We start from the raw sequence: 24,044 nt of genomic DNA, 5'->3' as shown, positions 1-24,044 counted from the left end.
TGTTATTTCTTGGGTGGGTTGATTTCTAGATTTGGTTTACTTTTTTTCTCCTTGGCTTTTTATTTCTTAGGGCAGTATTTTGATGTCTTGCTACCCTTCTTTTATTCAACTTGGGGTTGTTTTTTTTTTCTCCCTGTTCCAGCCCTCCTCACTGTACCCTTCTTCCTCTCTGGCTCCTTAGTCCTTCCTCACCCTGTATACCCTCCCCTTCCCCCACCCCTCTGTCCCTCTCCCCTTCCTATCTTTCCCTCCTCCTGCTCCTTTGCCTCTCCCTTTTCCTTCTCTCCTCCTGCCTCCCCATCTCCCTGTCCTGCCCCTGGGTCTTCTTAATTTCTCTCTCCCTTTATCCCATCGCTTTCCCCATCCCTTTCCTCCTCCCTGCTCCTTTTTACCCCTCTCGCCATCCGCCTCTCCCCTTTCATTCCCCCCTGTCCTTTCTCCCTCTCTTCTCCTTCTCTGCCCCTGTCCTGCCCCGCAGCACTGCTGTGTTCTTCTCCTTGTCCCTGCTTCTGCCCCCCTCTCTGTTTGTCTCCCGACTCCGGTCTGTCCCTCTCCCCCTTTCTCAGTCCCCCTGTGCCCTTTTCCCCCTCTTTTTCCACTCTGTCCTGTTTCATCTCCCACCCAACTCCAGAAGTTGCCACGGGGACTTGTGGAGAAGTCCCCACCGGAGCAGCTACACCCTGAAGATCTGCTGGCCTGCAGCTGCCCCCAGAGAAGAAGCCAGGGGATTGCTGTGACAGTAAACCCTGTGGCCTGGTGCCAAGGGATGCTGTATGGACATCTCGTTGGAGGTGCTTATGTGGTAGGAAGTGGCGCAGCTGGAGCCACCTAAATTGGTGGAGGAGGAGTGACCCCACCTGAGCTCCTCTCCGAGGCCCTGCGCTGCCTCTCCTGTCCTGGAGCCCGAGTCATGGACTACATGACTACAGCAAATGTCCAAAAAAAAAAAAAAAAATGGGCAATTTATTGATGTTTTATTATGGAGACTGAGGGACTCATACCTGCACAGCTATCATAGGATGGGAAGGAGCAGTCCTGGTTTTGGCTGTGCTGGAGTTGGGTTGGTTGTCACAGTAGCCCTGTGCAGTGTGTGATTGGTGGCTGCAGCAGATCTTTGTCACTCTTCTCTACATTTCTGCCTTCCTGCCTGCCTGTCCCTGCCTCTGTCTCCCTCTTGTGCCTGTTCAGTTCCCCAGAATAACTTTTTCCTCTTCTACCAACGCTGCCCTGTACCCTGTGGCCTTCTGAATTTTTTTCTACGTCTCTCTGTATCCAGCTCCTGCTCCCTGTTTTTTAATTCTGGGCTGTCTTTCTTTTACCCCTGTGGTGGGCTGACCTTGGCTGGATGCCAGGTGCTCACCAAGCTGCTCTATCCCCTCCTCAGCAGGACATGGGGGGAGAAAATAAGATGAAAAAAACCTCGTGGGTCAAGATAAAGGCAGTCTAATAAAGCAATAGCAAAGGTTGCATGCAGAAGCAAAGGAAAACAAAAGACATTATTTGCTACTCCCCATCAGCTGGTGATGTCTGGCCACTTCCCAGGAAGCAGGGCCGCAGGACCTGTAGCGGTTGCTCCAGAAGACAAATGTCATAAATTATTCTTCCTCCTCCTTTCTCTTAGCTTTTATTGCTGAGCAGACATCATATGGTATGGAATATCCCTTCAGTCAGCTTGGGTCAGCCGTCCTGGCTGCGTCCCCTCCCAAATTCTTGCTCACCCCCAGCCTGCTGGTGAGGGGGGATGTTGGAGAGATGGCCTTGATGCTGTGCTAGCGCTGCTCAGCAGTGACTGAACACCAACACCTTTCTAGCTGAAGCACAGCAATGTGAGGACTGCTGTGGGCAGAATTAACTCGGGCTCAGCCAGACCCAGTACAGTCTCCACCACTTTCCGTATCACTTGCATCACGCTCAGGTCCCACATAATTTAATACATACATACACATATGTATCTATCTGTCTTTCCTAACTACTCCATTGTATTTAATTCTCATGACTGAAATCCCTTCTTACCAACACTTACAACTTTAATGACATACTTAAAGCGTCTTTATACCCAACATATAGATTTGTACATTCTCACTAACTGCTACTCCCCGTCCTTTGCTTGGGCCCCATCTGTCAAGATGGGTGCTCAGGACAGAAGTGGTATGTTCAGTTGCGGGACACCAACATCAGCTTGGTTTGGGTCATCGTTGCACTTGTCAGGTTCCTGGTGAAACTCACTCTTCATCAGTTCAGGTCATTCCAACTACATTCCTTCCTACAACATACAACTCACGTCACAGATGATTTTTCCCCTAGGGTTAAATCTCTTTGAGGCACACACCAGGTCTCCCCGTCCTTCCCAATAACCACTTAAGTACGCACAGGTCCTTGTGTGAAGACACTCTCATGAACGGGTTGGCTTTTTCCCCTGGGAGGAGCAACCCACAGCACCTTGCCCAGCCACTTTCCTGTGTGTGGTGTGGGGACCTTATCTCCTCCCACAGCACCAGAGGGGGTTTGCTCCTACAGGATCAGGATGGTTAGCAGATCCTCTAGTGTTAACCAGCCAAGTGGCTTCCGCTAGCTTTGTATCCCAGCGCTTCCATGCACCACTGCCCAACGCACTCAGTGGAGGTTTTAACAGGCCGTTATCTCTCTCGGTCTTTCCAAAGGCTCGTGGCTGATAGGGGATGTGATACACCTACTCAGTGCCACGTTTCTTCGCCCGGGACTTTACGAGGTTATTTCGGAGGTAAGTCCCGTCGTCTGATTCAATTCTTTCTGGGGGTACCACATCCACAAAATCTGCCTTTAAAGGCCCAAGATGGTGCTTCAGGCAGTTGCATGGTTTACAGGGTATACTTCTAGCCAACCAGTAGTTGCTTCCACCATGGTGAGTGACTATGTAGTCCTTGCCTTGCCGTGTTCGTGACAGTGGTCCAATATAGTCAGTATAGACTATACTTGAGTATAGAGTACTGACCACTTTTGTCATTCAGCAGTCTCTAGGGCTAGTTGGATGGCTTTCATTTCTGCAAACTCACTTGACTTAGCTTCTCCTTCAGGGGCCTCAACAACTTATTGTGTGGGATTCCGCACAGCAGCTTTCCACTTCCAACGGTTTTGTACCACATGACAGGATCCATCAGTGAACAAAGCATAATGCCTTGCATCTTCTCATAGCTCATTATATGGTGTTACCTCTTAGGCGTGAGCCACCTCCTCAGGCAACAGCCCAGACCCTCTACCTTCTTGCTAGGATCTCTTCCAGGATTCCTGGGCAGCTGGGTCCCAGTCAAGCTTGTTCCATCCTCAATACTACCCACTTATTCCGTGTAGCATGCTTTGCATGATCTTTGGAGGGGATGTTTCCTTTGAACATCTAGTGTAGCACAGGCAATAGGGGTGCCAAGAGGAGATGTGCTGCTGTACCAACAACTTCTGAAGCAGCTCGAACCCCCTCATATGCTGCTACTGTTTCTGTTTCAGTTGGAGTGTAGTGGGCTTCTGATCCTCAATACCCCAGGCCCAAACCCCCTAATGGTCAACCTTGAATTCCTCCTGATGTTTTCTGCCAGAGGCTCCATGTGAGACCATGCTCCCCAGCTGCAGTGTAGAGTGCATTTTGCACAGCTGGTCCAGTCCAGACAGGCCCAAGAGCTACTGCACAAGCTCCTGTTTGACCTGCTCAAAGGCTCAGAACCCCAGTCAAAGTAGTTCTTCTCTTGGATTACTCAGTAGAGAAGGCTCATCAGCTGACTATAACCTAGAATACGCATTCTCCAGAACCCTACAAGGCCTAGGAAATCTTGTGTTCCCTTTGTGTTAGCTAGCGGAGAAGTAGTTGCTGTCTTGTTGACCACATCCATAGGCACATATGATGTCCATCTCGCCATTTTATTCCCAAGTACTGAATCTCCTCTGTAGGTCCATTGCCCTTGCTTTTCTTTATCACTGTCACATTAGGGGGAGGTTTTCCCCCAACCCTTTGTGTTCAGCTAGTCTGTCAATGCCCCAGGAAAGACAAGAACTTTGTGCCTGACCAGCCTGTCACAGCTTGCTACAGACTCTACTGGACAGCACATGGCATTGGAGCGTGATTCACCCATCCTATTCAGGGATTCACGGTGATAGATTCACTAGTCAAATCAATTATTCAAGTTTCCAGAAAAATCACACAAACCCGAGCTCAGCTGAGAGTTTTTTGTTATAGAGATTTGTGACAGATTAAGGTTCAAGATCACCATTGGTAGTACCCTGACTGCAAGAACAAATGTGAAATAGTATGCACACAAAATCTAATCACTAATAAAAGTCAGCTGGAGTTAATCATTAAGCGTGCATAGAGTACAGGGTAGTTCTTAGCAGACAGGCAGCTCTACTGGGGAGAAGACAGGTTTGTCAAACAGCCCTTCGACTGATTCCAATAACTACGATGGAGTCTTCTCTAACTTTTCCTCTTCCTAACTTGTATTATCTCTTTACTTCTCACTGGAGCTTGTGTGACTCTAGTCATACATACTTTTGTTACTTCCAGGTGTCAAATCCTCTTGCTTTACCTTTAAAGGTACAGTCAATAAAAATATAAAGTGCATGCTTAGTGAGGGGTGGTCATACCTTGGAGGCAGGTAGCTTTGAGAGGGAGGTGTGCTTTGGTATTACAATGACATTATAACAAGCAAAGGTCATCTGAGGAAAGAAATTTTACCACAGCTGCTAGCTCAACAGATGACATCTTCCCTTATCTTCCCTGCTTGACAGCTAATATGCAGTTTATCAGTACATGGTATCACCAAGTTTCCCTTCCTGCAGAGAGTACAACACAGCCTGGGGTGGTGTCTTGGTGCTTCACTTTGCTTCACCTTCCATTCAGTTCCTCTTAGCGCGTGCTAAGGCTGGAGGTTGTGTTGCCTGGGGAACTGCTGAGGAGGAGATTCCCTGCATACCAATCACATTCCTCTCCGGAAGGAGCAGCTGCAGTTTTATCCTAAACTTCCCTTAATGTTGTAATGTACCTTTAGTCATTTTTCCACAATGGCAAAACTGGCTTTCAGAAGGATCTGAATTGCTCTTTTTCCCTTCTCAAACGCTTCTTCTTCTGCCTTGTTGCCCCAAATGATGATGTCATCAATGCATTGCAGATGTTCGTGGGCATCACTCTCTTCCAGCACAGCCTGGATTAGCCCATGGCGGATGGTAGGGCTGTGTTTCCACCCCTGGGGGAGATGATTGCAGGTGTACTGGGTGCCCCTCCAAGTGCAAGTGAACTGTGGCCTGAACCCTGCTGCCAAAGGGATTGAGAAGAAGGCATCGGCAATTTCAGTTGTAGCATACACCTTGGCTACCTTCAGCTCCAGTTCCTATTGGAGCTCTAACATGTCTGCTACAGCAGCGCTCTTGTGGTTTAACCCCAACTGGCAACTGAGTACCAGCCAGCCAGTTGCTCACTCCCCGCCCCTCCCCGCCCCCGACCGATGGGGAGAAGATCTGGGAAAAAGTTAAAATTTGTGTGTTGAGAAATGAACAATTTAATAATGAAATGAAATTAAAATAATATTAAGAGGAAGAATTGAAACGAGAAAGTGAGAGAGGGAGAAAGGAATAAAATCCAAAAGGGAAAAAAAACAAGTGATGCACAATACAGTCGCTTACCACCCACTAAATGATGCCCAGCCAGTCCCCCAGCAGCAACTGGCCTGCCCCAGCCAACTCCCCCATTTCTACGCTGAGCATGATGGTCTATGATATGGAATATCCCTTTGATGAGTTTGGGTCAGCTGTCCTGGCTGTGTCACCTCCTAGTTTCTTGTGCCCCTCCAGCCCTCTTGCTGGCAGGGCCTGTGAAACTGAAAAGCCCTGGACTTAGTGTAGATGTTAATTAGCAACAACTGACAACATCACTGTGTAATCAACATTATCTCACACCAAATCCAAAACACAGCACTGCACCAGCTGCTGGGAAAAAATAAGTGCCTATCCCAGCCAAAATGAGGACAGTATCGACCCTTTATTTCATACAATTTATGTCATGCCACACTTAGCAATGCGCCATCACCTTCCCTGACTTTTGATATAAACACACAGATACCATTCCCTTAATCTATGGACCATCCCTCTAAGAGTTTATTGAGTTAATTTAGTCCATGATGTTGGGCTCTGTCTGTCATTAAGAGTCTTTCAAGGCAGGAAAGATGGTGCAAGGTGTTTCATTGTTGCATGCTAAAGCCAGACCTGATCTTATCACAGCTGCACTGATCTAGTTTCATCAGAGTTCATTCTTTGATAATGTGGCCATAGGAAGGTCGGGTTCAGACCTACAAATCCAGAATGGCAGAGACGGGTGCTTCAAGCATATAGAAATGACAATATGCAGTGTTGTACAGCAATTCACATCACACAATTTGATTTATTGGCTATTTTCACCCAGAATCAAATCCCCTTGAGGCACACGTTGGACTTGCCCATCCCTCCGCCTCACCCACCGAGTGCTGCCAGGTCCTCAAACAAAAGCAATCCCTGAATAGGTTTGCCTTTGCCTGAGGCAGGAATGAATCAGGCCATTTTCCCCAGCATATTTTTAATGTGCATTGCAGGAGCTTTATTCCCTTCTACAGTACGTAAAACCTCTGGGCAGCTCGACTGGCAGGTCCTCTAGTGTTGACTAACCAGGTGTCTTTTGCTGAATGTGTATCCCAGTGTTTGAAGGTCCCACCACCTTGCTCTCAGTGTGGTCTTTAACAGTCCATTGCGTCGTTTGGTTTTCCAGGAGGCCTGTGCAGGACAGGGGGTGTGATATACCCACATAACGCCAGGCTCTTTGGCTCAGGTGTCTATGAGGGTTTGGAAATGACTCCTGTTACCTGACTCAGTTTTTTCTGCGGTGCTGTGTCGACTGTACGGTGCTTAGTTACCAGCTGCGGTTAAACCACAACAGTCCTTTTTGGCACCCAATGCAGGGCAAGAAGGGGTGAGATCATAACAGCTCTGTCTAGAGTGTGTTAGAACAAAATTGATACAATTGAATATAACAATTGAAACAAATAAAATGCAATTGAAAATAAATACAATTGAAACAACAACAAAAAAAGTGTTCATTGTAACAGTTTAATAATCACTGGCCACAATGCTGATTTCTTTGCTCTTAAAGTTGCTGGCCATGGTCTCAGGGTTGCGTTATGCACTTTACTGCAGCATGTGCTCCGTGTTCTGCCGTTTGTCGTCCTTGGGGCTCAGGTTAAAAATCTCGTTTTGTTGTGCTATTACAGCGCTGGCTTCTGGTTTTGATGGGCTCGCTGGTCCCGAAATTAACTGGGTCTGCGCGCGCAGGGCTGTTGTCATCCCTGTACTTTGGTGCCATCTTGCGGGCAATGCTGACAACTGCACCTTTGGCCTTGGAGAGCCGAGCTGTGGGTAGGGCCTACACCTCCCCCTTCTCCCCAGGGCTAACTACCGAAGCATTTAAGACTTTTGAAGATGTCGACCATCCTTAGGATGTTGGACCCAGCGTAGCGCTGGCCCTGATGCTATTGCTAGGAATACTGGATGTGGTATTGACGTTTTGGGCCCGGCTGAGGATCAGGCATCCAACCCTCCTCCCGACAAGTACTGTGGCTACTGCAGCCCCATGACGTGCGATGGAGAGGACCAACCCCTGTCTGTATCAGTCACCCCTATACACAATCAAAAATGGATACAAAAGTCGCCTCATTTAGCAAAGGACGACAAAGAAAGGCCACCACAGGAATGGGGGGAAGAGGCAGAATAAGAGGTAACCACTCAATCCCTGTCCCTGCATGACTGTGGGGTATGCAAAGAGATTTTGCCCATTATCCAGGTGAGCACGTTATCATCTGGCTGCTGTGATGTTGGGATAATGGGGCTAATAGTTTGGAATTAGAGGCTAGGCAAGGCAAGCAACTGGGATCACTTTCAAGGGAAGGGGCCGTTGACATTGCAATTGGAAAAGGGACACAAGTCCCCAGGCTCTGGAGGTGACTCCTGTCAAACATGAATGAAAGGTGTTCCTTCAGGGAGGATATTAGATGTCGACCAGGCAAGTGGACTGCAATAGAGAGTGTTATCCAGTGCCTGAGGGAATTAGCCATGAAAGTGAATTTATTATGACCTGAACAACATACCCGCAGATCGCGATGAAGTGTGAACCCACAGATCCTGATGAAGTCCAATGCACATGACCTGTGTAGCAGAAATTTCTACGGAGCAGACCACTGTCATATGCCAACTCATTGGCAGTAATGAACTGGAGATATAAAGCAGCACCTGTGGTGGATGAAGTGGCTCACCAACTCCTGGAATAAGATAACATCTCTACCTCCTTCATCTTGGCTGAAGAGAAACTGGTCCAGAACTCAACAAGTTTAGATCCTACTCCCCACCTGTATGGAGCTGCATCTCAGCTGTTGTCAGTAAGTGTCCTTCTGCTTGAGAGGAACAATGTAGGAGGTACACAACACAGGGTACCCTGTGGTTTTACCTGCAGGACCATGGAGAGGACATGAGGAGGTAGGATGGAAAACCAACCTCGACCCTGAAGGCATGGGTGCGTGAGTTGCAAGGAAAACCAATCAAAAATAGAGGATCTTTCAGCAAGTCTACTGCTCCAGTCTCCAGGGGGTAGTTTCTCAGACAGAGTGATAGGGCTGATTTTAGTATTGATCCTATGAAAATCAATTCTAACCCGTTTTTGTAATATGTAAATGGACAGGACTGCTCTGTGGTACAGCTGCTCCACACCACTTGCTGCTGTGGTGGAGAATCCTATGACCAGAATTAGAGGGGCCCTGCCCCCAGCCAGGTGGAGGAGAGGGACAGCTGAATTTACTGGACTGTCTGGACCCAATGGCCAGGCACAATCAGATCCAGAAGAGAATAAAGCTCTAGTAGACACCAGTGCACAGTGTAACCCAATGCCATCAAGCCATACCGGGCAGAAGCCCTTTCTATTTCTGGAGTGACAGGGATCCCAACAGCCAACTGTATTGGAGGCTGAAGTAAGATGACTAGGAAGAAGTGGCAAAAGCACCCCGCTGCGACTAGCCCAGAGGCTCTGTGCATCCGTGGCACAGACTCTCAGGAGAGGGTATTTCAAGGGCCCAGAAGGGTACCGGTGGGCTTTGGGTATAGCTGCCTTGGAGACAGAGGAAATTAAGCAGCTGCCTACCTTGCCCAGTCTCTCGAAGACCCTTCTGTTGTGGGATTGCTGAAGGTCAACGAACAACAGGTGCCTGTCGCTGCCACAGTGGCACAGCAGTGGCAATACCGCAGCAGCTGAGGCTCCCTGATTCCCGTTCGTAAGCTGATTCAGCGACTGGAGAGACAAGGAGAGTGATCAGCAGGACCCTCTCGCCCTGTAATAGCCCCATATGGGCCGTGTGAAAGCCTAATGGAGAAAGGAGATGAACGCTGGACTATCGTGGCCTGAACGACGTCACGCCGCCGCTGAGTGCTGCTCGTACCAGGCATGCTCTATACAGAGGGTCTGAGGCCCACTACACTCCAACTGAAGGAGAGATACCGGCTGCGTATGATGGGGTTCAAGCCACTTCAGGCATGATTGGCACCGAAACACAGCTCCTCCTGGCACCCCGGTTACTGCTGCTGGGCTGGATGTTCAAAGGCCGCATCTCCTCTATACATCACGCAACTGATGCTCCGTGGAGTACGTGGGTCGCACTGCTCACACAACGAGCTCGAATAGGAAACCCCAGTCACCCAGGAATCTTGGAAGGGATCATGGACTGGCCAGAAGGCAAAGATTTGGAATATCACCAGAGGAAGAGGTGACACATGCTGAAGAGTCCCCACCATATAATAAATAGCAAGAACGTGAGCAGCTGCATGCTCTGCTTACTGATGGGTCCTGCCGTATCGTAGGAACGCATTGGAGGTGGGTGGTGGCCATATGGAGTCCTCTATGACAAGTCACAGAGACTGCTGAAGGGGAAGGTTATTGAATCAGATTGAAGGCTATCTAGCTGGCTTTAGACATCGCTGAATGAGAAAAGTAGCCAATACTTCGCCTCTATAATGGTACATGGATGGTGGCTAATGCCCTGCATGGGTGGTTGCAGCAATGGAAGCAGAGCAACTTGTAGTGCAAAGGTAAACCCATCTGTGCTGTGATACAAGGTTTCCCAGCTGTGAGAAGAGACCAAAGGCATCCTGCCCCTGGCTCTGCTGCAGATCTTTGTTTTAAGGCTTTTGAGTTTTGTATACTTTTGTAAATTAATTCCCAGTGGTCACTCAGATTCACGTAACACATCCTATCAAAGTTTTCACATGCATGTTCCTGTGCTAATAATAAAAATCAATAGCAACTCGGTTCTGTAGCAACATATGATGGACAGAATCAACATCTGTTAATAAGCCAGAGAAAAAAAAGAATAGTATTTGTAGTATTACTTTGTTTAGCAAGCTAGCAGCCTAATTTACTAAGCAAATTAAGAGCGTGTACTATTCTTACAGAAGAGATTAGAGAAGCAAAAATGTGTTACGCTGCATTCCAGAACTCAGCCTGAGAGTTACAGTCTGCTGTGAGTTCTGCATTACAATCATTTGACACATGTTGGGGTTGCGATTGTGAAAGTTGCCCGTTTACGATTTTCATTGGCATTATCACAGCTAGTTGTTTTAAAAGCATCCCTTGAGCTTCCTGATGTTCGACTTGTTGCAAAATATTCTGAAGCCAGTCAATCAAGTTAGTATTAAAGTTAGTGACTCTCTAGGACCCTGCAAGACTGTGGCAAGACTCCCGCATCCGGACTGCCTTAATAGCCATCTCATTCATTTGCAAATCGTTCTCCCTGGGATACCTTGCCTGAGTCACAGAATCAGCACAATTATTTTCTCCAGCCAACAGCTCATAGTTAACAGCAATTCCCCGATTAAGGTTTTCAATCAAGGCCACTACACATAGCCCACAAAAATCAGATAACCACATCATATACTGTATCAGTTAGTACCATACAAAGCAATAACTTCCAGTCACGCAGTGTGAGTGTATAAGGCTCTGCCATCACTTTACGAAGGGACAAATAACAAATGTATTATGAATCCTCCCTTCCCGCACTGCTTTGCTTAACTCTTTAACAGCCTCGTATTGCACAGGCTGCCACTCTCGAGGTTGATTTGTCTGACAAAATACTGAACATGCCATAGCGACTCCCAAAACCCCTCACTTAAGTGTTTCCCACTTGCATTCCTGCCACCGATCCCTCAGACCCCCTTTCACCCTCCCCGAAAATACAGTCAATGCATCGAGAGAGGCGGGCGGCAGGGGCGGGGGGGGGAAAGGTCTAGCTCCTTTTCTGAATCTATAGGACCTGGATCAAAAGGTTTATCAGTGTCAATGGAATCATTGTCCAAGTTGTCCTGTTCCCGTGCTTGGTCCTGTGTTGTGAGGGTCGCTGCAATCAGTGACAGAAGCTTTGGGGGCAGAGGAGGTGTGGACAGAATCGCCATCGTTGACAGTGTGCTGAGAAGAGTCGCGCTGTCGGTGGAATTTACAGCCTCCTCCAGTTCAGTGCTTACACTGTTTGTGGAATTTACAGCTTCCTCTGGTTTAGCACCGTTAGCAGAATTAGTCCACACTTGGTGAAGAGTAGTCAGAATTTGCCACCAAGGTGCTAAATGCATTCCCGACACGGAGTTCCCCTCCGCGGCAGCATCATACAATTGGCTGCTGTCTGTACACACTTTCATTTCTTTCAAAGTCTCTAAAGTTTCTTGGCTGCTCACCTGTCTCGATGCATACAGGTGTTATCCTCGGGGTTTAGGTTGTCTGCCTGGCCCACCCAGCAAGATGATCGTTCAGCCAAGACGTCTCCTCCGGAACGCAGCCCTCTTCCACGAGCTGTCTTTTTATCGACCAGTTCTGTCCTTATTCTTCCAAGGCTTCGGGACACCACCATAGGGGTCACCATTTGAGGAGATTGAGGCACCGACTCCCGGATCTGACCAGAAGACCCTTTATGAGTCCATATACGTCTCTCATAGGGGAAGACACTTGATTCCCAAGTTTTCCACAGCTCACCTGTCAACTCCAGAGGGACTTTTTTTTTTTTCAATTCCTGCTTCCTTTCAGCAGCTCATTCAAACGTTCTGTGGGACTCACAGCCTGCCGCTCAGCCTGGTGGTTCATAAACCCATCACGTCAGGGTCACCAGTTTGCTGTGATGGAGTACGTCGTGTTGCTGCTCTTATACCCAAGAGTCAGACTACTGAAGAATATCAAAGTAACCAGCAGGTAGATCAGGCTGCTAAGATTGAAGTGGCTTGGGTGGATCTGGACTGGCAAAATGCGAGTGAATTATATGAACAATACAGCATGATGGGACCATAAGACCTCATGCCATCAAGGAAGAGATGCAACATATAGATGGGCTTGTGACTGAGAGGGGTGGACTTCACCGTAGACACTGTCGCACAGGTTATCCATGCATGTGAAACGTGTTGCCATTAAGCAAGCCAAGCAGTTAAAGCCTCTGTCATGGTTTAACTGCAGCTGGCAACTAAGAACCATACAGTCTATCACTCACTTTGTGACCCCAAGGGATGGGAAGGAGAACTGGGAAAAAGGTAAAACTCATAAAACAATTTAATAATTAAATTATAATAATACTTATAACAACTAGCACAACAATTGTAATGAGGAGAGAGAGGGAGATAAAATCCAAAAGGGAAGAAAATCAAAGTGATGCATAACACAGTTGCTCACCACCCACTAAACCATGTCCAGCTGGTCCCCGAGCAGCAATTCTCAGGGCCTGGGCCAACTCCCCCTCAGTTTCTACACTGAGCATGATGTTCTGTGGACTATCCCCTTGGCTAGTTCAGGTCAGCTGTCCTGGGTGCAGTTTCTTGTGGCCCTTTAGCCTTCTTGCTAGCAGGGCCTGTGAAACTAAAATGCCCTTGACTTAGTGCAAACACTAATTAGCAACATCTGACAACCTCACTGTGTTATCAACATTATTCTCACAGCAAAGCCAAAACACAGCACTGCACCAGCAACTGAGAAGAAAATTAACTCCATCCCAGCCAAAACCAGGACCAGCACTCAATGGTGGCATTGTTTTGTTCCGGCTGTGATAGTCTACTGTTAACCTCATCCTGCATCAGATTCTTGCACTGGCCGCGGGGAACTATTAAAAGGTGAGCGAACCTTGCTGATGACTGCTTGGCTTTCCAGCTGATGAGTCAGCTCATGGAGGGGAGCCAGAGAGTCTTGGTTTGTGCGATATTGCTGCTGGTGAACTGTTGTGGTAGCAACAGGCACCTGCTGTTCTTCAACTCACAGCAGCCCCACAACAAAGGGATCTTTGGAGAGGCAAGGCAGGGTAGACAGCTCTTTGATCTTTCTGTATTCGCAGTGTCTACAGAAGCACCCTCTCCTGTGTCAGGCAATGCCGAGGATACGAGGGGCCTCTCAGCCAGTCACAATGGAAAGCTTTTCCCACTTGCCCCTGTTAAGCTCACCTCATCAATACAGACAATTCTTGGCATCCCCCTGTCACTCTGGAGATCCAGATGGGTTCTATGCCACTATACCCTGATGGTACCAGCATATACTGCACACCATTGTCTACCAAAGCTCTATACTTCTGTGGATCTGATGTGCCAGGTCATTGAATCCACATAGTCCTGTATACCTGGTCATCCCCTTCATCCTCCTGGCTGATGTCAGGGACCTATAAAAGGTCCCATTCCTGGTCACAGTATTCACTGTCTTCCCCTTGCAGTGCCAGACCAGAATTCCCCTCACCAGGATCAAGGGAGGTGATTTCAGTTTTTCTGTGTCTGAGAGAGCATTAATTGCCTTCTTGAGTCTCTGCAGCGACTACACTGACAGCCTTCTTGGGTGACCCCTTCTTAACAGCTGTCTTCCCTCTCAGTTCACGTACATGGGCTTCCATCTTCAAAGTGGGTTCGCCATCTCGCTTCCTCATGGCTTTCCCCTGGTCACACAAGAAGAACCAGAGTGCACCAGCATGCACCTGGGGCTCCCTTTCCCTTTGACTGGGGTAGGAGAGGACTGATTTCTTGGAGCACCCCTGACAGCCAGGGTGCTGGCCTATAGGGATGAGGAGGTATAGAGATGCTCTTCAAAGTTTTGAAGCCAAGAAGACATCTACACAGTTGGTGTATCCATATCCAAGCAATACATTGCTACCAAGCTCCTAGAATATGATGCTGGGGCACTTTGAATCACCTTCCTCAACATGGCCTGTGTGCACAAGACATCCTCTGGATCTTTGGAGACCACGAGTAGGTGCTCACTCTCTCTTTACACCCTTGTCCTGCTCCTCTCATTCCCCCATTTTCTGGCTCCCTGTCCCACACCTCTTCTGTGCATCCCTCTGTCCTTCCTCCTGCTTTCCTCTTGCCTCTTCTCCCTCTGTCCTGTTGCACCGGGGCATTGAGCCTCCGAGCCAAGTCATTGCTGGGATTTCTTATGTGCATGAATGAATTATCATTTTACTGTGCCTCTGCAATCCTACATGTCTCTGCAGGTATTGGGCATGGGGTGAGTGGCCATGGCTGGATCCAGTGAAGGGGGGATGATGTGCTGTGAGACTGGAGTGATGGCCCCCTGTTCACACTCAGGTCCAGCTGTGGGCTTGGGCCAGGGCAGCTCCAGGTAGGACCACTGAAGAGATGCAGAGCCTGGCTACAGTCCTGGGGCACTCCGGAGGGCAGTTAGGGCCGCACATAGGCCCCTGCAGAGCCTGGATAAAGCCCTGGCACACTCCCAGGGATAATTAGGGCCATGCACGGGTCCCTGCAGAGCCCAGCAAAGGTCCCTAGGGCTTTCTGGAGAGCAGCTCTGCCATGTCGGGACACCCATAGTGTTGGTAGTGATGGGGACCCTTCTGTCGTGGCTGATTGCTGTGCATGTCCTCTCTGCGGGGAGCAGAGAGCGGAGAGAAGTAAAACAGTGAGTGGCAAACCCCAAGGGACTGTCTGCACGCAAATTGATCATGCGCCAGGAAGAGATGTGTGTAGATGTGCTGGTTTTGGCTGGGATGGAGTTAATTTTCTTCATAGTAGATTGTATGAAGCTACGTTCTGGATTTGCACTGAAGACAGTGTTGATAATACAGGGATGTTTTAGTCACTGCTGAACAGTGCTCACCCAACATCAAGGCCTTTTCTGCCGCTCACCTCACCCCACCAGCAAACAGGCTGAGAATGCACCAGAATTTGGGAAGGGACACAGCTGGGACAGCTGTTTCCGACTGATCTGAAGGACATTCCAAACCATATGCCATCACACTCAGCATATAAAGCTGAGGGAAGAAGAAGGAAGGGGGAGCACATTTGGAGTGATGACATCTATATTCTCAAGTAGCTGTTATGCATGATGAAGACCTGCCTCCCTGGAAACGGCTCTAAACACCTGCCTGCTGATGGGATATGGTGAATTTGTTCCTTGCTTTGCTTTGCTTGCATGCACAACTTTTGCTTCACTCTTTATCTCTGCCCACAAGTTTTCCCCTGCCCCGCTGCAGGGAGAGTGAGCGAGTGGCTGCGTGGTGCTTGGTTGCAGGCCGGGGTGAAACCACCACAGTGGCGCACCTCAAACACACCGCCACCCCTGCATTCACACTGCTGGAGACTACTCCGGGGTCTTAGCCAGCTTTGATGAGGCGCACAAAGGGCCCTGCTGCTCTTTGGAGCACACTGGTGCATTTGGCTCCTTCGTAGACACCCGGGTGGGGCCCTGCTCCCCCGCAGACTGCTCCAGGGCCTTCGCTGGGTTTGCTGGGGCACAGAGAGGGCCCTGCTGCCCTTCCCATGTCCCTGGGACCTTTGCCAGGCCTTGCCGGGGCCCAGGCAGAGCCCTGGTTTCCTCCAGAGCTCCCTGGGGCCTTTGCCAGCTCCTGGGCATGGCCCAGCTGTCCTCGAGAGAGCCCCAGGGCCATGGCTGAACTTTGCAGATGCCCTGGTGGGGCCCTGCCTCGCTCCAGGGTGTCCTGAGGCCTTCGGGGGGGGCTTTGCCATGGCTGGTAAGGGGCCCTGCTGCCCTCCAGAGTTCCCCTTGGCATTTAGCAGGCTTTACTGTGTGTTGGCAGGACCCCGCTTCTCTCCAGACTACCCTGGGGCTTTTGCCAGACTTTGCCAACACCCAGGGAGCCTCCCACCGTCCCTCTGAGTGCCCCAGCCCCTCAGGAAGGCTTCAGATATGATAAATTGTTTTATCTTTGAAACATAAGTTCCTAGCCATTAAATTATACATATAATACGACAAAGAGTTACTGATCTTAATGGATGCCTCTGTTCAGTCCCTGGCACCCTGAGGACATTGTCAGCCCAGACGTCCTCCTGAGTTCTGAGAGAAGGGAAGGGTCCTCTCTCGCCTGCACAGTCCTCTCAGAAGGACTTCTGTTTTGCTCTGTGTGGACTCATTTGTCTTTCTCAACATCTCTCTTGAGGTGTCTTTTTTTTTGTCATTTATTGTTGTTCAGGCTGCTTAAGTGTTACTTAAGGTGCTTGGTACACTTTCTGATGCTTCTGTTTGTTTCAACCCTGTTCTGGTGGTTTCTGTTCTTTCCGAGTTGTTTATGTCTGTTAAGAGAGTCAGATGGAGACACCTAGAGTCTTGGTGATGTAGAGCCATTGATGATGATTTACAGTATATAATTCGCCTTGCAACTAAAGATATTTTGGAGAAAGATTCTTACAGGATTTAATTCTGCATTGTCATTCAGTCCTATCCAGAATGTAGTGCTGGTACAAGTTCATCGATATAAGTGAATGTGTCTAGCCTTGTACGTGTGGTGGCAAGTGCTTGGCAGGTTGGGCAGCCGCTGAATGGATGTGATGCCAGTGGTTGCTGAATGAGTTTTGGGTACTAAATGCATCTAGCCCTGTACATGTGGTTTGTTTTTCCTGGTAGGTTGGACTTCAGAGTTGAAATAGCGTTTTCCTTAATTAAAAAAAAAAAATAAATTCCAAACCAGAACTAACATAACATTAAAATATTTAGATTTAAAATAAAATTAAAATTAGAAAATCATCAGTGTTTCACGACTGCCTAAATTTAAATATAGCCATTTGGGGGGGTGTGGTGTGTGTGTGGTGGAATAGTCACAGGTACTACTAACTTCCAAGTAGAGGTACTACTAACTGCCAAGTAGAGCTATAATAAAATAGTGCAAATTAAATTTGATTAATAAAATGCTAAAAAGAATTTTAAAACTTTCAGAACACTGATTGGGCATCATTAATGCCTGTGTCATGGTTTAACCCCAGCCAGCAACTAAGTACCTACCTCACAGGCACTCGCTTATTCCCCTCCGCCCCTCCGCCCCTCCTGGTGGGATGGGGAGAAGAATTGGAAAAAGGTAAAACCCGTGGGCTGAGATAAGAACGGTTTAATAATTGCAATAGAATACCACCACCACCACTAACAATAATAACAACAACAATAATAATTGTAATGAAAAGGAGAGGGGTGGGAGAGAGAAATAAAACCCAAGGGAGAAAAAAACCCAACAAGTGATGCACAATACCATTGCCCTCCACCCGCTGACTGATGTCCAGCCAGTACCCCAGCAGTGGCTGTCCCACCCCAGCCAACTCCCCGCCACCTTCTGTACTAAGCGTGACGGTCTATGGTATGGAATATCCCTTTGGCCAGTTCAGGTCAGCTGTCCCAGTTTATTGTGCTCCTCCAGCCCTCTTGCTGGCAGGGCCTAAGAAACTGAAAGGTCTTTGACTTAATTAGCAACAACTGGCAACATCACTGTGTTATCAACATTATTCTCACACCAAATCCAAAACACAGCACTGCACCAGCTACGGGGAGGAGAGTTAACTCCATCCCAGCCAAAACCAGGACAGCCTGTTATTTAATAATAGCAATGTTAAATCTATGATGCCCAAGCAGTATTGTAACAAAAATTCCCAGCTGTGAAGTAGAAATAGAATTCTATTTGGGAATATTTTATTATAATATCTTATTGCAATTATGGTAATTAAAATATTCCTAAGTAGGCTTCTAATTCATACGCTGAAATCCTGATTTAGAATAGTAATTAACTTTCTCTTTATGTCGGTTTCTGGTCTTTGTGCTTTCTCTTTCCATTTTTCCTACAGCAGTAGTAAATGAAACACACTTTGGGTGCAGGCTGTTCATTGTATTTTATAATATTAAACTATTTAATTGGGCTGTTTAAATAATATAAAATTATCTCATTAAATAATTAGATGAAATACAAGGAATGAATTAATTGCTCTCATGGAGTAGTCCATTTAATACTGCCGTGACAATGCTAATACTTGTTATTTTTACAGTTTTCTTACTAAACTGTCATGCATTCATATGCTAGTAATTCTAATTCAGATTACCTACAGAATCAGAATAATCAGGAAAATGGCTTGCTGCAATGTATAATTAGCAATATTGCTTAAATAGCAATTATTGCTTAAATATGCAAATAACAGTTATGCGGAATAGGGCGGTTCACCCACTACGCACATCATGGTCATGTCTCATAATTAAAATCCGCCACCCACGCTTTAGTTAAGTACTCTCCCCAACACCCACTGCTCAGCAGCCATGGCCATAGCCCCAACCCTGGGCCTGAAGACAAACAACGCGGATGCTGAACCAAGACAGCAGCAGCGCTGTCATGGCACCAGCACTCTGCCAGCAGCCGCAGCCAGCTGCAAACACAGCGAACAGACAGAGCCCATGGCAGCAGCAGCTGTTACTGCTGGAACCTGTGCAAGAAGCCTTGAGATGCAGAGATACATGCTTATGGAGGAAAATGAAAGCTGGGCTGGCACCAGACCCTGGAGACCCCTGTCCAGAGAACTAACTGACACCTCTAGGGCTCTGGTGGGCTCCCCGCTGCATGGAGCAACTTCTTGGCAATGAACGGACACTCCCAGAGTTATGTTCCCTCTGCAGAGCATCAGCGGAACAGAGTGGCAGCGATCAGCAATGAATTATAAGCAAATGCCTGGATGTTTCAGAAGTCAGGACTCACTGGGTAGACATACTAGTGCTGCAGCAGCACTACTCAACCACTGCTCTGCCAATGAGAAACTGAAAAACTAATGTTTTGTAGCCACAATTCAGCATGGTATATTGAAGACAGCAAAACGTGGGAAACTTCTGACACATTTGCTCATGAGGAAAAAGCAGCTGGCATAATAAGATTTTCTGAAACAGAATTGTTTATTCCATACAACTGATTGCAAAGATCTGCAACCTGCTTGGAGCTACTGACCCCAAAGGGTTTCTAATGTACCTGAGCAAAGAAATCAAGAAACACGCTTGCTTTCTTCTTTGGAAAGAGATCAGGAAGTTCCTGAACCTGAACTTGACTGTTAGGGCACAAGCCAGAGAAAGCCTTGCTAAAGCCAAGGTAAGCAGCACGCACTGCTCTTCCTCTGTCCACTCAGTTACTCACACATCGCTAGAAAGGTACCAGGTTAGTGCGGCATGATTTCACCCTGTGCAAACCCATGCTGACTCCTCCCTACCAACTTCTTGTCCCCAATCTTTGGAAACGGCTTCCAGAGTACGTGCTCCGCCACCTTCCCAGGCAGCACGGTGAGGCTGCAGTTCCCAGCTCCTCGGGCTTGCCCTTCTTGAAGATGGGACAGACATTCCCTGTCTTCCAGGCCTCAGAGCCTCCCCTAAGTGCCATGCCCTCTCCTGCTTCATCAGGAGTGTCCCCACAGTGACACTGGGGATGGACTTTCGAGCGCAGGAATTGCTTGGACTTCTCTGTACCCCCCTCACGCCTCATCATAACTGCTATCAATGCCGGTTATGGCAGATGCCAACACCGAATTTCTGTTCTGCTGCTCCACCAGCCAAGAGCTCTCCCCTCTCACTAAGAGCTGGCAGCAGAGAGCGGTGAAGAAACTTGAGCACAGGTCACGTCTGAGTTTATCACAGTGACTGACAACACAACGTGAATGTCAAGATGTTCTGTCCCTGCTTCCTCTGTGGAGAGACATTAGAAGTAGCAAAAGCTGACCTTCTCTTTGACCACTCTGGTGCAGGCTGGAGAAATTTCATTACACCTTTTTCCTTTGCAGCTACAAATTGGCTGGCTCCCCATGGGATCAAAACCTGCGGGATTTCCCAGCGTTTCACGGCCAGCAGAAGCTCACCTGCTACCTTCTGCCCAAACCACAAGGAGGATTGCTCTAAAATACAGGAAAAGTCTGGGAACTGATCATGAGTACCACAACACCAGTCCGTGGTGTTAACACAATTGTGGAAAAGGACATACACACATGCTGGCCTTTTGCCTGGCCTCCAGGACAGGCTGAAGGTGCAGCTGAGAACAGAGCTGAAAGGAGCAGAGCGCTCTGGAGAGCTGTACAGTTAGGGAAAGGGGTAGAAAGCGATGTCAAGAAGGGGAACGATAAAACAAAGACATATACTAGATGACAAAGTTTATTAAATTTCAAATTGAAACAATATCTGAATTAAATACAGTATATTAACTTCACAAATATGTATTCATATAAAAAGGAACAGCATCACAGCAACATTCATTGCTTTCCTCACTGCCTGTTAACTCAAGTCCTTGAATTAGTGGGTAAAACCCCCAAATTTTTCCAGTCTTCATTGATCTCGGGACAACCATTCTTCCATTCCCAGAACTGGGACTTTGTTCTATCATCTTCTGATCACTACTGACTTCTGTGGACAGGAAATGACAACGCAGATCTTCAGTAACAGGTAACTCCCTGAAATAAGTAAACCTGCTTCTTTTATTGACACAAATGTCCCAGAACACTGGCTACCAACTGGGCTACAGCCACCACATCATCAGCTGCTAGCAGCAACAAAAAGATTGGCTGCCCTATCATACAAGTTTTGGAAAGTACTGAGGAGACTGGAAGTTAGTATTTTAACATTCATTTTTCCCGCACATGAAGTGTTTCAGGTACAGCGCAGCTGCTGATGTAGTAACTGGGAATGTCTACAGCTGCAGCGGCCTTTAACACAAACCCCAAGATGAATACCGTGAGGGGCCATGGGCACAAACGGAAACACAGAGGGTTGGGGCTGAACGTCAGGAATTGCCTCTTTCCGATCAGGGTGACTGGGCACTGGCACAGGCTGCCCATGGAGGCTCCATCCTGGGAGATACTCAAAAGCCAGCATGGTCCTGGGCAACCAGCTCTGGGCGGCCTTCCCTGAGCAGGGGAGCTAGAACGGATGACCTCCAGAGGTCCCTTCCAACCTCACCCGTTCCGTGGTCCTGTGATCCAAAACAAACATACCAAACCCACCACGTAACTCTCTTGGCACTGCTACACACTCACAGTAATGTTAAACCTAAGGCGCATAAGGTGACAGCAATGTGAAGTGCCCCGTCCTCCAGCATGACCACTGGTAAAGATTTCACTTTATCGGCAGAAGCAGTCACGGCATCTGGACTGAAGCAGCAGGCTCAAATCACATCAAATGATGTCCTAAGCATTAAAGTAACACTGGAAACATTAAAAACACATAGGGTGAAAGGATTAAGCAGAACAAAGGGAATGCTTTTGTTAAAACACAGAACATCAGTGGAGAAAAAATAATGCTTCTACGTTAATAAGAAACATTTTGACAATTCTGTCAAGCTCAGGAATCAAGGTGAGTCATTCTGCTAGTCAGACAAAAATAGGTGTGCTTCTCATGGTGAGTGCAAAATAAAACACCTATGCATCAATAAGCCAACAGGCAAGTGCAATGTGCTTGACATCCATTTAATAGAATTCACATTCGGACTGCAATAAACACATTTGCACATCTGAACTGTGGGAGGAGAAACTATAGACGCACTATGTAAACAAAATCCTTTCCGGAGCTTTTTTCCCAGCATTTTGTTCAAATCAGGTAATTTTTGGTTAAAACATCACGGTACTCCTGTACTGCCCTGCAAAGGGGATCCTGGTCAACGTGGATACTTTTTGAAGATCCATCAGAAAATACCGTGGGAGAAGCTCCAGCAGATCCAGCTTCAAGTTCAGCAGTGGCTAGGGAGAAGAGAAACAAGATTCCGGTGTTGCTTTTACCCTAGACAGGGCCAAATCAGTCACTATAAAAACATTATGGATAACTGGAGAGACTACAGTCCAGAAAGAGATTTAAAAACTTCCAAGGGATCGTAACAATCAAAGGGCTAGGCACAAAGGGAGAAACAATCTTTTTCCACATTTGCTTACCAGTCAACAGTATTTCTAAAGCCAGTGAAAGAAATTCTATAGGCTACACATTGAACATCTTCAGGGAATCCACAAATGACTCCTGCTTACACCAGTGCTAAACTGAGCCCCCCTGCAGACCTCTCAAACCTCCAGTATCTGTTTTCCTTGAATGTTCAAAGCAGTGATTTATTGGAACTCTGCTCCTAAAAACCAGCTTCTGCCTTCTCTGTGACAAACTTAAAAAGAATCCGCCGGTGAAAACGCAAACAGTTTTGCAATGCAGTCAGGCCAGGACAAGTCTCCTAGCCTGGCACTTTCTTTGAGGGGCGTCTTTGTAACTCACCCTGGCAAAACCCTCTTTCCTCCACAAAAACACATACTCAATGAAAGCAAGCCCACCTTTCCTGTTCTTCTCCAGCCACATTTTTCAGACAAGGTCCTGAAACCAAACGCACTCTATGACACCTAGCAGATGCACAGTCAGGTTCAAAACGCACCCGGATGAAATGCAACGGCTTTGTGTCCATTTGGACACACGGAAAGAGCTGTGAAGCTACAGCTGAACACTCTCTGTATTACCAAAAGCATGCAGGAACAGAAGGAAATTCTCGCAGGGGCTACCTGCTTTGAAATAGCACCAGTCACTGCAAAGCAAAGCAGTGACTCTGGAAGAACGACTACCCTGAAACAGGTGGAATTCCTCTTTGGACACCTGGCCTCATATTATAGAGCATGTTTCATGCTATGTGTTAAAAGCATTCAACTCATCTTATGTTTGCCTAAGTGCTACTAAATGATTTTTTCCTAAAGAAAGGGTATCTTTCATCACTGATTATATTTTTCTTGCTTATTCAAAAAAGACTGCAACATATAAGCTACAAATACAAGCAATGAATAAGAAACAGCAAAAATCAAGGTCCAACAGCAGAGAATGTGCACAGTATGATTTAGTGCGGAATGCAACTGACGCACATGGAAGAAGCAGTGATGGCTGAAGTCTATAAACGTCTTCTCTCAGGGCTTCTTTTACGTTTGATGTTTGTGCTCAAGGATTCACTCTAGAAAAACGTGACTTCAGCTTAAGCCAAGTGCACCCGTGTAGAGGAAGTGGGTTAGTTTTCTTTGCACTTGTCTTTTTCAGGCAACTGCATAACATTCTACACAATCTTTTGGTAAGCAGGAAATGTTCACATTCAAGCCTAAACTGGAAAGCTAGCAGAAAAACCTCCCTGTGCTTAGCACAGGAACTTGACAGCTTTCAAGCCATTACGTTCAAGAGTTAGGAACATTCTTCTTTTTCCTTAAAAATGCCCCTAACATAGTGACACATTACCTCGTTTAAGTTCTTTAGCGATTTTTTCATCTAGTTCCTGCTGTACCTAGAATTATACAGAAAATATAGTTAAAATATTAACAGTTACGATTTTCTAATATTAAACTTCTAAAACATTCTTAAAATCCACACATAATGAGAGAAACCCTAAAAATATAATTCCAAATAGACACACCTTGGTTTGGGGTTTGATTTTTACTGAAGAGAAACTTCTGGTCAGCCGGGCTGCAGCTGCCTCATTGCTCAGCAACGTTAACAAAACAATTTGTAACTCATCAGCTGGATTATTACTGGGCATTTAACAAAATACACAGGAAGAAAGCAAGAAAGCCTAGCGCAGTTATTGCGGTGAAGGTATGGCTGAAGTTTATCATCAAACACACGAACAGAATGTCAGCTACATGCTGAGGTATGTACAAATGCCACCCACAGGGACAAATCAGCCAGTTGAGGCTGGCTTCTGCAACTTCACAGAGAGAAGAGCTGCACCAGCAGCTGCTGCAGGATTGACACACACCACTTGTATAGAAAAAAG

At 47.2% G+C, this 24,044-nt stretch overlaps 1 pseudogene; it reads right to left on the bottom strand.

Moving 5' to 3' along the window:
• Window positions 1–20,412: 20,412 nt before the first annotated feature.
• LOC130142100 (ankyrin repeat domain-containing protein 26-like) overlaps window positions 20,413–24,044 on the bottom strand; it is a 53,119-nt pseudogene continuing 49,487 nt past the window's right edge.

Source organism: Falco biarmicus, chromosome W (assembly GCF_023638135.1).
Source record: "Falco biarmicus isolate bFalBia1 chromosome W, bFalBia1.pri, whole genome shotgun sequence".
Lineage (NCBI taxonomy): Eukaryota > Metazoa > Chordata > Aves > Falconiformes > Falconidae > Falco > Falco biarmicus.
This window is presented reverse-complemented; position numbering and strand designations above follow the sequence as displayed.